The sequence below is a fragment of the Mastigoproctus giganteus genome, chromosome 5, assembly GCF_048544385.1.
Source record: "Mastigoproctus giganteus isolate SK-2022 chromosome 5, ASM4854438v1, whole genome shotgun sequence".
Lineage (NCBI taxonomy): Eukaryota > Metazoa > Arthropoda > Arachnida > Uropygi > Thelyphonidae > Mastigoproctus > Mastigoproctus giganteus.
Window position 1 is genome coordinate 108,417,392 of NC_143579.1, and position 15,188 is coordinate 108,432,579.

General features: G+C 40.8%; 1 protein-coding gene across 1 annotated transcript in view; it reads left to right on the plus strand.

The window, feature by feature from the left end:
- Positions 1-437: 437 nt before the first annotated feature.
- Positions 438-15,188, plus strand: part of eIF2alpha (eukaryotic translation initiation factor 2 subunit alpha) — a 149,559-nt gene continuing 134,808 nt past the window's right edge. The window contains exon 1 of the mRNA XM_090373398.1: positions 438-521. The gene's annotated coding sequence lies outside the window, so the exon portion shown is untranslated. The remainder of the gene's footprint in view (positions 522-15,188) is intronic.

A 15,188-nucleotide genomic window follows, 5' to 3' on the forward strand; every position in this document is an offset into this window, starting at 1 on the left:
TTGCCAGCGGGTTGTTGTTTGGTGGAACAGACTTCCATCTCTTGTTGTGGAAGTTGATAGCCTAAATAAAATTAAGGCTGAGCTGGACAAGCATTTGGAGCGAATAGATGAATGAAATAGGAGTGTTTCCTTTTATTTTTTTTGGCTGATGCTGCATAAGCTTGCTTTCTTGCATCGTATGCCTCTGCTAATGCTAAACAACACAATTTAGACCTATTTTCATGTTGTGTGGGACAATACCTTCTAGCTCCACCTCCTTCCGGGCTGTTTTTGAATATAAAATTGCAAAATTACGCTTTTAGTACGTTTCTGAGAAAATCCGTTCTTTTATTGTCCCACTGATTTTCTTTTGGATCTGTCAGCGAAGTTTCCCATGATATTTTTGATGAAAAAAAGTAAGATAATATTACTACCCTGTTTTTGACCAGAAGAAAGAGAATTAATGTTTCACACACAAGATGGTGCTATCGTAACTTGTTATGCACGTTCCTTGCCACATGGATAAATCTGACATAGATTTGGTAATTATTTGCCGTATACTTTATATTTTCGTTTTATGGAGATATACTTTGATTTGGATAGGAGCGGATACTTTGTAATATGAATATTGATATTTGCTTTTTGAACTTTTTTTTTTTTTATCGTGTTGTAAACGTTTATATGATTTCTAACCTCTGCAAGCGTGCATCTGTATGCATCCTGAATAAAGTGTAAATTGTCAAAAGTTCATATGCTGTTCTGAATTAAATGTAATTCTGTATCAAATGCTTATTTAAACTTCATATGCATTTGGCTCCATGCGTTATCTTCATTTTGTGATTCATTGATTATAGCTTCAATTTTGATTTTAAAACATTTAAGCGATGGTACGATTGGTATTGCTTCAAAGGCTTAACTTTTATCTTGTTTTTGAGTTTTTAAAGCCTAATGAAAATTATAGTTTATCATATTATTAGTCAATTTTAGGTACTTCGATTAAGTTAACCCAAGTTTTTTTTTTTAGTTTTTTTTTTATGGTTTAACATATTAACTAATTTTAGATACCTCGATTAAGTTAACGTGTTCTTTTTTTTTTTTTTTTTTGTGCCGTAGATTTGTTAACATTCGTTTAAATCAGTGGTTTCTAATCTTTTGTCACTCAAGTTACACTTTTTAAAGTTAAAAGACGAATATTAACGGCACACCGAAATAGTGATTGCCATCGAACTCAATGGAATTTTTTCTATTTTCGCGGCTTACTTTAAAAGGGTTGCGGCACACCGGTGGGGAAACCGCTGGTAGATGAAGTGAAGTGTATTCATAAAGTGTAATGTGATTAAATTTCCTGTAATATCCACTGATTTCACTTGTAATGGCCATGGTAATTTTATTTTCATTTGGATATTCAGATAGGCATGTTTTTATGAAACGTTTTTCTTTTCATATGTAACCTTAAGTGTCTGACACCCATCAGCACTATATGCCTTATTTATCTAGGTCTGTGGAAAGCACCAGATATAGATGTACATACATATAAAAAAGATGAATCATCCAGTAGTTTCTTTGAAATTTAGTCAGAATTTGCTTATTCCTTTCTAATTTTCCAACAAAGAAAAAAAATTTAATTTAGTGAACTACAGAAGGTAATTAGTATTGAAAAACTACTATCACAGTTTAATGTTTTATTGTTATTTCTTTAATTATTCAGATAGGTTTTTAATTTTATTAATTCTTTTGCTATTTATTTATTTTATTTTTTTTTTACTTTTTAATGTTGACAGTAGGTAATTTTTGAAATAAAACTACACTGAAATTAAAAAAAAAATAAACACAAACTAGGAGTTTGGTATATAAATGCTTCAAGATGCATTTATTTCCAAGATATTCTTCTCTTTTCTTTATCAATAGCATGCATAAGCATTTTTTAACGGAATGCACAAATTGCAACTAACACAATTTGGGCGGAGTAACAAGTTTACGAAGCTTAAAAAAAAAAGGGAATGAAGAGAAGATTCTGAAAATTTGTTTTTTATACGATTTAAGATTTCAGTAAAGTGCAAACACATTTCACCATAATAATGTAAAAACTCACAATTCCAGATATCGGTATTTTCGCAAATGTGGTAACATGGAGTTTACCACCCGTTTATAATTGCTTGCAGTAACAGAAAAGCCCAATAAACCAGAAGGTGCAATTTGTTTTGTTTTGTTTTATGGTCGTGACTTCCAGAAATGTGCTTTAGAAAAATATCACAAAGCCGTTCAAAATTGGTTCTTATAACACATGATAACGTAAAAGTGTAGTGTGTTTAATGATTTGAATTGGTAACTAATACAATTTACACTATAAAAAAACAACCTTTTAGGGAGTTATATAGCCAAAATTTGAACTTCCGAGGTTGTGGAATGAATTACCAAAAAACAATGTGTTATTGGGTTCACATTACAATATTTTCGTGATACGATGGTAAAGGATTAATATCATAAAGCGGGGTACACTGTATTGTATAGTTATGTGTGTGGTTTTAAATGCGGTATTTTTGAAAGTTTGACATTCATTTTTTGCAATTAATGTTCTTATTTTCAATTTTGTTGATACTTGGGGAAAAAAAAAAACTCTTAAACCCGGGAAATCGTAAAGTGAGAACTGCCTGTACTGTATATGAGTAGCAGTAACCCCAGAGTAATGTATCAACTGTGTGGTACTACACACAGGGTGGTAAAGAATGAAAAGGATCTGGGGGTATTTGTGCAACCGGATATGAAGTTTTCTGAGCAGTGCAGACGGTCTGCAAGAGTAGCTTATGGTGTCTTGTCAATGATATACAGGAATTTTTCTAGCAGGGAAATGGATGTGATTATCCCCTTGTATAATGCAATGGTCAGGTCACACTGAGTACTGTATACAGGTCTGGAGGCCACATTTTAGAAAGTATGTAGAGCTGCTGGAACAAGTACAGAGAAGGGCAATAAGATTAGTGAATGGAACAAAGGGTTACTGTTACGAAGAAAGACTTAAGTTTTGCAAATTATAGTGTCTGGAGACTAGGCACCTGCGAGGTGCTCTGATTGAAGTGTATAAGGCCTTGAATGGTTTGAGCATGCTCAATGCTTATGGGATTCCTCCTCTTTCCCAGATTAATTGCCTGAGGGAACATGAATTCAAATTGAGGAAAGACAGTTGTAGAATAGATGTGCAGAAATATGCCTTTAGCCAGTAGGTGGTTGATTGCTGGAACAAACTTCCATCTGTTGTTGTATAAGTTGACAGCTTAAATAAATTCAAGGCAGAACTAGACAAACATTTGTAGCGAATGGATGTGTTAAATGGGAATGGGTTTTTTTTTTTTTTTTTTCGGCTGATGCTGTATATGCTTGCTTTCTTGCATCATATGCCTCTGCTAATGTTAATCATTGCCACAAATTGGTTCTTTTTTCTGCATATTTTTAATGCATGAATAATCACTGCTGATAATCAAATCATGAATATTACATTCTCTCTAACATGCAGCCATAGAAAACAGTTGGCTAATAAATCTACAAAAGTCATCATCTTAGTGGGTGAGTGATCAATCTACAACTTCCAGTTGCTATCCGAAAAGTTAGAACCCTCCATTATAAGACATTCTGATTTATTGGCTCACTATTTCTTTGTATAGTTGTTCATTGTACTTGTTAGAGTAATTAGGCCATCAAAGTCATAACACACTCCTACTCACATTTTTCTTTTCCCCATGCTTATGCTACACCAAACTGACTGAACGTTGTACTGATCACCCATGTGAACTGAATGCACTGCCTTAGTTTTTAGTGTGCATCTTAACTAAGAACCTTCTACGCTTCCTATCCTGTCTGTTCTTTCTGTACACATTGTACTCTTCATATTCGGATTCTGCACCACTTATATCTGAGTGATACCATATCTCTGATATCCCCTCAGTGTCCATATTTGATGACTTGACCAGCACTTCAAATTCATCAAATTTATTTACTAAGAACCTAGTATTGGTGTGTATGCATGTATATATGCACTGCTTTTTACCCGTGGGCTGTGTTACCCTAACACGGCCCATGTATTTACTTGTTTCATAATGACTTACAGCAGTCCCTAAACCCTGACACCTTTCTTTGCAGGCTGCTGCATGTTGCAGTAGAAGCAGTGGAAGAATCACTCTCACCTCTGTCTGGCTATTGTTAATCTGTTTGTTTGTATATACCCCCAAGCTAGCAGTTTTCCAACCTACCTAATAGCCACACTAGCATCAGCAAATATTCCTGTAATCTCTGTGATGGTATGGCAGAAATGACAGTATTGTAAACTTCAGCTGCATCTATGACTGGCTGTAATAAAAATTTTGTACAAGTGTTAAAAGTCACTTGGCATTAGTAGGGCTATAACAAAAATGGTTGCTACCATATAGAGGTTAATTAGCAATTTAGGGTCATTCACAAGACTCCTCTCTCCTCCAGTACCTAGCATATGATAATGAGAGCCTTGTCGATCAATTCGGCCCTGGAGAAATTGTGCAAGGCTCAAGGGGTAGAATTTTTCTCAGCCTGGTCTGTACTTGTTAATAGGAGAGACTGCTTCTATAGGGATGGGATACACCTAAATAGAAAGGGTGCAAGAATATTTGCTGATGCTATTGAGGCAAAGTTAGTCAGGTCGGAAAACTGCTAGCTTGGGGGGGGGGTATACACGGACTAATAGATTAACAGTAGTTGCTGGCAGAGGTAAAAGTGATTCTTGTACTACTTCTATTGAAATGCAATTGGGCACCAGCCTGGAAAGCAAGGCAATGGGAATTTCTAGGACTGCTGGGAGTCATAGTGGAACAAGTAAATACATGGGCTGTGTTAGGGTAACTAAGAGTAGAAATAGGTGCATGTATACTTGCATGTACACCAGTGCTAGGAGTATAGTTAATAAATTCGATGAGCTTGAAGTGCTAGTCAAGATATCAAAGGCAGATATTTTTGGGATATCAGAGACATGGTGTCACACAGACATAAGCAGTGCAGAACTGGAATTTGGGGAGTACAATGTGTACAGAAAGGATAGACAGGACAGGAAAGGAGTAGGGGTTATCTGTTAGTTAAGAAACACATAAAATCTAAGGAAGTGCATCCAGTTGATATGGGTGGACAATGCCATGTTGAGTCTGTTTGGTGTGACGTAAGCACTGGGAAAGGAAAAATGAGAGTAGGTGTGTGTTATAGGCCTAATGAATCTGATGAGTATAATGAGCAATTGTGCAGAGAAATAGTGTGTCAGTAAATTAGTGTCTTATAATGGGGGATTTTAATTTCCCGTATATTGACTGGAATTTGTGGGTTGCTCACTCATACTCTAGCAAGGCTTTTGCGGATTTATTGGATGAGTTTTCTACAGCAGCATGTTTGGGAGGCAACTAGAGGGAGTAATATTCTTGATGTGGTTATCAGTAGCGATTCTTCATGCATCAAGAATCTGCAGATAAAGGAACCACTAGGTGGCAGTGATCACAGTGTGCTTAAGTGGGATTTACTCAAAGAGGTAACTACTATCAAGTGTAAAGGGAAGGGTTTTTGCTTTCGTCAAGATTACTACGGTGGTCTGAGACAGTATTTAAATTCTATACGGTGGAAACAACTGATGATGTTACCAACAGCAAATTCAAAATGGGAAGCATTCAAAGAATTAATCTTGGAAGCTACTAGTCTTTTCATACCAACAAAGAAATATTGTTCAAGATTTAGGCCTAAATGGATGTCAGATGAACTAATTAGATATGTGACAGGGAATAAAAATGCATGGGATACATATAAATTAACATGTGACACAGAAGCCTATGATAGATATAAGCTGATCTGTAACCAAGTTACAAAGGAGGTTAGGCAGGCGAAGGCAGATTATAAGAAATCTTTGGCAAAGGATGCAAAGAAACACAGTGAAGAGTTCTTTAATTATGTAAACTCTAGAAGGAAGGGGATGAATCAGATTGGTCCATTTGATATCGATGATTCAACTGTTGATGATCCTGCTCAGGTAGCTAACAAACTAAATGAATATGTTGCATCGACATTCACACATGAGTTATTCAGGGTGGGGAATGCCAGAGGTGCATTCAACCCTGGCAGTAAACTAGATAATCTTGTAATAACTGAGAGTAAAGTGGAGGTGAAATTGTTGAAGATAAACACAAGACTGGCACCTGGGGTGGATGGAATCTATCCAGTTATATTAAAGGAGGCAGCAAAGGAAGTAAGCAAACCCTTTGCCATAATTATGAGAGCTTCCCTGGACTCAGGGGAGGTACCCATGGACTGGAGATGTGCAAATGTGACCCCAATCCACAAAGGAGGACAAAGGGAGACACATGTAATTACAGACCTGTTAGTTTAACTTCTGTTCCAAGGAAATTAATTGAGGCACTGGTTAAAGAATCATTGCAGGATCATCTAGACAGACTTCAGTTATAGCTAGGACACAGCATGGGTTTAAGGGGAAGTCTTGTCTGACTAATTTGATTGGATACTATGATGTAGTCACAAAGGAACTGTATGCAAAGAATAACTTTAATATATCTTATATTTGGATCTTAGAAAAGCCTTTGATACTGTTGCACATGGAAGACTGCTGCACAAATTGGAGCAGTGTGGCATTGGAGGCAAATTGCTGCTATGGATAAAGGGATCATTGAGTGGGAGAAGACAGAGAGTGGTAATCAATGGACACTGCTCATCGTGGACTAATGGTATTAGTGGAGTCCCTCAAGATTCAGTTTTGGGTCCATTGTTGTTTTTTGTATTTATAAATGATATTGATGATGGTATATCAGGCTTAATGTCCAAGTTTGCAGACAATGGTTGGCAGGATTGTTAATGACACTAATGACAGTACACTGCTGCAACAGGATCTATAAAAGTTGAGCAGATGGGCTGAGAGGTGGCAAATGAAGTTTAACATTGTCAAATGTAAAGTAATACATATGGGAAGCAGTAATCCCAGAGTAACGTATCAAGTCTGTGGTACCACACTGACAGTGGTAGAGAATGAAAAGGACCTGGTGGTAATTGTGCATGCAGATATGAAGTTTTCTGAGCAGTGCAGATGGTCTACAAGAGTAGCTCATGGTGTCGTGTCACTGATATACAGGAATGTTTCTAGCAGCAGCAGGAGGTGATTATCCTCTTGTATAAAGCAATGGTCAGGCCACACCTTGAGTACTGTATGCAGGTCGGAGGCCTTATTCTAAGAAGGATGTAGAGCTGTTGGAACGAGTACAGAGAACAGCATCAAGATTAGTAGATGGAACAAAGGGTTGCTCATATGAAGAAAGGCTTAAGTTTTGCAAATTAGTGTCTGGAGACTAGGCACTTGTGATCTGATTGAGGTGTATAAAGTGTTGAATGCTTTGAGCATTCTCAATGCGGATGGAATTCTTCCTCTTGCTCAGAATAATCGCTTGAGAGGGCATAAATTCAAATTGAGGAAAGACGGTTGTAGGATAGATGTGCGGAAGTTTTCCTCTAGCCACCGGGTGATTGATTGCTGGAACAAACTTCCATCTGTCGTAGAAGTTGATAGCTTAAATAGATTCAAGGGAGAACTTGACAAACATTTGGAGTGAGTGGATAGGTGAAATAAGGGTGTTTTTTTTTTTTTTTTTGGCTGATGCTCTATAAGCTTGCTTTCTTGCATCATGTGCCTATGCTAATATGGGGGATGGAGAAAATGAATGAATGGCCTGAAACCATTAATTTCTGATTATATTTTTCATTGCCTAGTAACTTGAAATGATTGCTGCTTTTTCCGGGGTCAGACAAATTTCAAATGAAAGGACTCAGAACATCCTGTATGATTTTATTACCTTACAGTTCATATGAAATGGGCCTGTATTGGTGTTAGATGCAGTGGCACATTCCCATTTTGGGATAAAATGTGCCATGGGGGAATGTGCAGTACTAAGCACAGTCTTAACAAAGGCATCTGAGATAGCATGTGTCAGTATTAATTTCAAAGAACATGTGTGTGGAGCTCCCAAGCTGCCAATTATGAAGCATGTGAAGAAATAAGTGTTGTAAATTTTTATTGTATTACTCAGTATTATTTTATCAGTCAGCCTTGTCAATATAAGTAGTGAAAGGAAATCAGAGTGAGAAATACAGATGCCAAAATTTGCCAGCACCATTTGGGATAAGACACAATACCCACTTCGGAAAGCACTGCTCTGACCTTTTGCTGTCTTGGATTGTTGCCTCCTTATACAGGGTGTCTCAAAAATATTGATACAAACATTTAGGAGAGGTAGGTAACATCTAAAGGAATGTGAATCGCATAGGAACCCATAACCGGAAACATCACGGGAAAGTAGTAGCAGAGGCACAAGAAGCAGAAATGACACAAGACACATTAGTGGCAAACATTTATTTGACATAATATTAACAATGGAGTACGAGATGGATGCATTTCATGATGTTACAACAGATGCTCATAGGTTCCACCATGAGACGCGATGCGTGTGTGACACCGACGCAGCATTGATTGGTGGACACGGTCGAACACACCTGGAGTTTCTTTGACAGTAGCAGCAGCGCAGACGAGTCTCGCCGCGAGATCCATTTCCGTCTCCACAGGCGATTCATACACGATAGATTTGAGGGCCTCCCACAGAAAAATCAAGGCTCGATAAATCAGGTGAGTGTGGGGGCCAGGCAACGGGTCCACCACGGCCAATCCATTGACGCCCAAAACACCTGTTCAAATGGTCACGAACATACCTTCCATAATGGGCAGATGCCCCGTCATGTTGAAACCAAATGTTGCATCTCACATTTGCTGGAACATCATCAAGTAACCCTGGTAGAACTTGTTCAAGAAAGATCCAATATTTAGCGGAGTTCATGCCATGCAGGATGGTAACAGGTATGGGTCGACTAAGCAGTCACCGACCATACCTGCTCGCACATTTATTGCGAAGCGATGTTGTGCCGCATGGGGGCGCACACCGTGGGTTGTCGTGAGCCCACACACGAGCATTGTGCTGATTGACTAAGCCTTCCAGAGTGAAATAAGCCTCATCCATGAACAAAACATAGGCTGGAAAATTCAAGTCTTGAACACGTTCTTGGAGAAACCACTGTGCAAAAGCCACACGTGCAGGATGATCTTGGGGGAGCAGTAACTGAACCCTTTGGAGATGAAAGGGGTGTAAGGAATCGTTGTGCCAGACACACTGTACACTGCAACGAGACACTCCTAAGGCAGAGGCAACGGCACGTGTGATGGTAGTAGGATTATTCTGGACGGCATTCAACACACTTTCTTCCATGGCGGGAGTTCGCGATGAACGTGGTCTGCCCGCACTACTCCTGTTACCTCTAAATGACCCATATTCGCACAAATTTTGATGCACATGCGCAAACAAATGGTGGTCCGGTACATGTCTGTCTGGGAAGCATTCTCCATAAATTCGTTGAGCGGCTCGTCCATTGCCCCCTGCTAATCCATACACTAAGTGCATGTCTGCCAGCTCACAGTTCGTATATCGATGCATGCTCTTCGTGCGGTGACTACTGCTTGAATGAGTAAACCAGAAAATTTCCCTTTCGCGAACTGATGAACAGTGCCATCTACTGACTTAAGTGACGTTTCCGGTTATGGGTTCCTATACGATTCATATTCCTTTATCTTCAAAAAGGCCTCTAAGGTTGGGAGAATGATTCATATCACAAATTTAAACAAGTACACCACCCGTTTAAATATAATAGTTTAATACTGAAAATTATAAAATGTACCAGACGATACAGTACTGTAAAATATTATTTTACAAAGTTTTTGTAAATATTATTTTACAGTACTGGGTCGTCTGGTACATTTTATAATTTTCAGTATTAAACTATTATAGTTAAACGGTTGGTGTACTTGTTTAAATTTGTCACATTCCTTTAGATGTTACCTACTTCCCCTAAATGTTTGTACCAATATTTTTGAGACACCCTGTATATTCCTCAGAAAGTAGTAGTAGTGGCAAACGATGCAAGAAATCAATGTTATATAGCATCAGCCAAAAAAAAAAAAAAAATACACACTTCACCCATCCATATACCCTCCAAGAATTTATCTAAGTCTTCCTTAAATTTATTCAACTTCCACCACAACAGATGCCTGTTCCAACAGTCAACCGCCTGCTGGCTGAATGCAAACTTTTGCACATCTAACCAGCAACCATTTCTTAACTCGAATTTATGTCCCCTTGTGTGTAGTGTCAGCAACAGGAAGAATACCATTAATATTTAGCTTACTTAAATGCATCACTCAGATCACCCCACAGGTGCCTAGTCTCCACATGCTGCAATTTGCAGAACTGAAGTCTTTCTAGGTAAGAGCACCCTTTTGCTCCTTACACTAATCTGGTTGTCATTCTCTGCACCCATTCCAGTAGATCTACATCCTTCTTAAAGTGAGCCCTCCAGACCTGTATACAGTACTCAAGTTGTGACCTTGTATGAGGGTATAATTACCTCTTTATCCCTTTAGCAAACTTTTTGTATATCATTGACAAAACCCCATGAACTGTCCTCGCAGCCTTTCTGCACTGCTCAGAGAATTTCATATCTGACTGCGCAGTTACACCCAAGTCTTATTCTTTATCCTCTACCCTTTTATGTGGTACTGTGGTTATTTTCTGCAAAATAACCAGAGTACCACACAGTTGATAAATTACTCTTGGACTGCTCCTAACCATATGCAGTATGTTGCATTCGTCCATGTTAAACTTCAAATATCATTTCTCAGCCCATTGACCTAACTTTCCTAGATTTTGTTGCAGTAGCACTCCTGATTACTGTTGTTTACCACCCTGTCATCCTTTGTATCATCTGAAACTTGCACATTAAGCCCAATATACTTTCATCAATATCATTAATAAATGTTGAAAACAACAATGGCCCAGCACTGAACTCTGGGGCACTCCACTAATAACATTAGTCCACGAAGAGCAGTGTCCATTGATAACCACTCCCCCTCTTCTTCCACTTAACTATCCTTTTATCCCTAACATTAACTTGCCCTTAATGTCACATTGCTGCAGTTTGGCCCCTCGACGTGGGCACCTGTACGTGGTGAGGGGACCTCCCAGTGATGCTGCTGGACTTCCAGACTAGCATCACTGGGATCCAACGCCCACAGCCTAGGTTCCGGGCTTACATCAATGGAATCCGGCGTGTTTGCCGTGCGCTGCGACCCGTGGAAATTCGGAAAGGGGGATCCTGGTGGTTGAGGGGCCCAGCTTCAATACACCACTTTGGCCCCTGCTTCGACAAGACGGGTGGTCCTGGAAGGCCCGGCTAGGATCAATCGGCTAGTAGGTTCGCCTGCGAGGGTCAACCGTGTCAAAGCCATGCCCCTACCCTCATGGTCCGAGGGACAGGATTCAGGCTGGCGGCGGTGCGGGTATGGTGTCTGGGTAGCCCTGGCGTCCCACTCCCGAGCGCATTTATTGCATGCCGGGTAGTGGGCGTCCCTTTGGGCTCCGTGGTGGGTGGGGAGCCCGGGCACTGAACACTTTAATAAACTCCATGAATCCTGATAAACTCATTTCTTCAGGGGCCCCAACCCGGTCCCTATCTGAAAACACAGACATTGACAGCAATATTGCTTCAAAGAGGCAGCGGACTGAATTACCATCAGGTCCTATCCCGCGGTTTTTAATCATGCACTCCACCAATGAAAAACCGATTGGAAAAATGTCACCTTTCTTTATACAGAAAGGGTTAGATGGGTTAGTAGGTTCACCCAAATCAGTTAAGAGACTCCGCTCTGGAGACCTCTTAATTGAAACTACAAATGAGAGGCAATCTGAACACCTACTCCGAACAACATCAATCGGAGGAATCCCTATAACAGTGACACCACACAGAACACTCAATTCATCTAGAGGTGTCATTTCGGAGTGGGACCTTCTCGACGTATACGAGGAGGAAATCTGCTCCGAATTAAAACCACAGGGAGTCATTGCCGTAAAGAGAATCACTGCGCGAAGGGATGGAAAAATAGTTAAAACCAGGAGCGTTATCCTGACTTTCAACACTCCTAAACCTCCTGATGAGATTAAAGCTGGATACATCAACTGTTCAGTGCGTCCATACATTCCGAACCCTTTACGGTGTTTCAAATGCCAGAAGTATGGACATTCTCAAATGGCCTGCCGTGGAGTCCTTGCATGCGCTCGATGCGGTGCAAAGGACCACGAAACAACAGCATGTTCAGCCGCAAAACCCACCTGTATTAACTGTGAAGGCGAACACCCGGCCTATTCACGAGCATGCCAGAGGTGGAAAGAAGAAAAAGAGATTCAACGGCTGAAGGCAGAGCTTAACATATCATACCAGGAGGCAAGGAAATCGGTCAAACCCCTGAATACCAACAGACCTACGTACGCCCAGAAGGTAGCAGGGAGATGTTCCGTCGGAACTCAGACGGACATGACCATTCCTCCAAAGGAGTCTTTCACTCCCATCGCGCGGTATCTTTTAAGTTCGCAAAAACCTACACAGAAGGACCAATCAGCTGCCACTCCTATATCGGTACCTCCTAATGCTCCACAAGTATCAAAGACAATTATGAAAGAAAAGAATAAGAAAGGGGAAGTCCCCCCTAGTACCCAAGAAAAGATGGATGTGGAGCAGAAGGAGGTACCCGAAGAGTCAGTCTTGGAACTCTTCGCGGAGGAGGAAATGGACACGGGACAGCGTCCATTCTTCCCCAAAAAGGACAAATCCAAGACTGATAAAAGTAAGCCCTCAGCACCTCGGAAGCCGCCTGATGGACCCACCAAGCCAAAATAATGGCTAAATTTCTACAATGGAATTGTCGTGGATTCCGGCGAAACATTGATGACATCAAGGCCCTCCTGCAAAAGCACGAGCCAGTTTGCTTTTGCTTGCAGGAGACATACCTAAAGGCAAATGACGATCCCACGATGCATAACACTACAATTTTTCGTAAGGATAGAATTGCGGATGGCTCTGTACACGGGGGAGTGGCTATCCTTGTGGGTAACCAGACCCCAGTGCAGCCCTTGCTAATTACAACCAGCATAGAGGCTGTCGCAATTCGCCTTTCAGTGGGATTTTTATTAACTGTGTGCTCCATTTATTTGCCGCCTGGAACTGACATCTCCCAGGCAGACCTTGATGATCTTCTAATGCAGCTGCCTCCCCCTTTCTTACTTCTCGGGGATTTTAACGGACACAATACCCTGTGGGGTAGTGCTAACATCAACGGAAGGGGACGAGTCATTGAGCGTATGCTCAATGACAATGACCTTTCCCTTCTAAATACTGGAAAAAACACCTTCTTCCACATGCCTACCCGTACTTTTTCTGCCATTGATCTCTCTATCTGCTCCCCTTCTCTACTCCCTTCACTCACTTGGGAAGTGGAGGAGAATCCATACGGAAGCGATCACTTCCCTGTGATAACCTTGTCACACAGTGGGAGACCATGTCTTCCTTTTAGGTTACCACGGTGGAAGATTGATCAGGCTGACTGGACTGCCTTCCAACAACAGGCAAATTTCGATCTTAGCACAGTCAGTCAAGAGCCTATCAATGATGCAGTTAAGTACATCACAGAAAATATTGTCCAAGCAGCTGCGAATACAGTTCCAAAAACATCAGCCCGGTTTCCACCATTTCCCAAACCTTGGTGGAATTCACAATGCACAGCAGCAAAAAAGGCTCAAAACAAAGCGTGGGGGATATTTCGCCGATATCCTACCACGAACAACCTTATAGCCTTCAAACGTGCACGAGCCAAAGCACGCTACACCCGTCGTCAGAGTCAAAAGGAATCGTGGATCCATTTTACATCATCTATTAACCAGTCTACCAACTCTAAGGTAGTCTGGGATAAAATCCGGAAAATGAAGGGAAAATATACATCCCACCCTTCTTCAATCCTAGATTATAATGGATGCGCTATTGCAGATCCAACTGCAATAGCCAATGCTCTTGGGGAAACATTCTCTAACATCTCCACAACATCCTCGTACTCCCCAGAGTTCCTGGTCCTGAAATATAAAATCGAAAAACAGGCACTTAACTTTAAATCTAAGAGTATTTATCCCTACAATGGGGATTTCACTACTCAAGAACTGGAAAGAGCCCTCGCTCTTTCCAAAGCAAGTGCCGTTGGACCAGATGGCATCCATTATGAAATGATTAAAAATCTTCCACCAAAATCTATGGACTGTCTGCTCCTTCTGTATAACAGAATCTTTACTGAAGGGCAGTTTCCGGACTCCTGGCGAAAGGCAATCGTTCTTGCCTTTCCTAAGCCAGGAAAGGATCCAAAGGTCACCACCAATTATCGTCCTATTGCTCTGACTAGCTGTTTGTGCAAAATCCTGGAGAGAATGGTCAGTTCTCGTTTAATATGGTATTTAGAATCAAATGACCTTCTCTCCAACATCCAGTGCGGCTTCCGACGGAACCGGTCCACTTTGGACCATCTTATTAGATTGGAAGCATCCATCCGGGATGCTTTCCTAAAACGCGAACACTTGGTGTCGGTGTTCTTCGACATGGAAAAAGCGTATGACACAACTTGGAGATTTGGCATTTTAAAAGATTTACATAACCTTGGCCTTAGAGGGCATCTCCCCCTTTTTATTCAAATGTTTTTAGCCAATCGATCTTTCCAAGTTCGTGTGGGATCCTCACTCTCTCGCTCCTTTAGCCAAGAGGAGGGAGTACCACAAGGATCAGTATTAAGTGTCACGCTTTTTGCCATCAAAATAAATTCCATCGCAGAACAACTTCCTCCAACTGTACACAGTGCCCTCTATGTTGATGACTTTAGCGTTTTTTGCCAGTCGTGCAACATGAGGGTTATTGAAAGACAACTGCAGAAAGCCATTGATAACCTGAATGTCTGGGCACTTGCTAATGGCTTCAGGTTCTCACCGGAGAAGACCGTTTGCGTACACTTTTGTCGCAAGCGTAATCTTCATCCTGAACCTGAATTAAGGCTCGGACAAAATGCAATTCCGGTAGCAGTGAACACAAAATTCTTGGGACTCATATTCGATAAAAAACTGACCTTCTTGGATCATATTCGTCAACTTCGCACAAAGTGCACACGCGGGCTTAATATTCTCCGCTCGCTCTCCTCTACATCTTGGGGAGCAGACAGATGCACCCTTCTTCTGCTTTACCGTGCA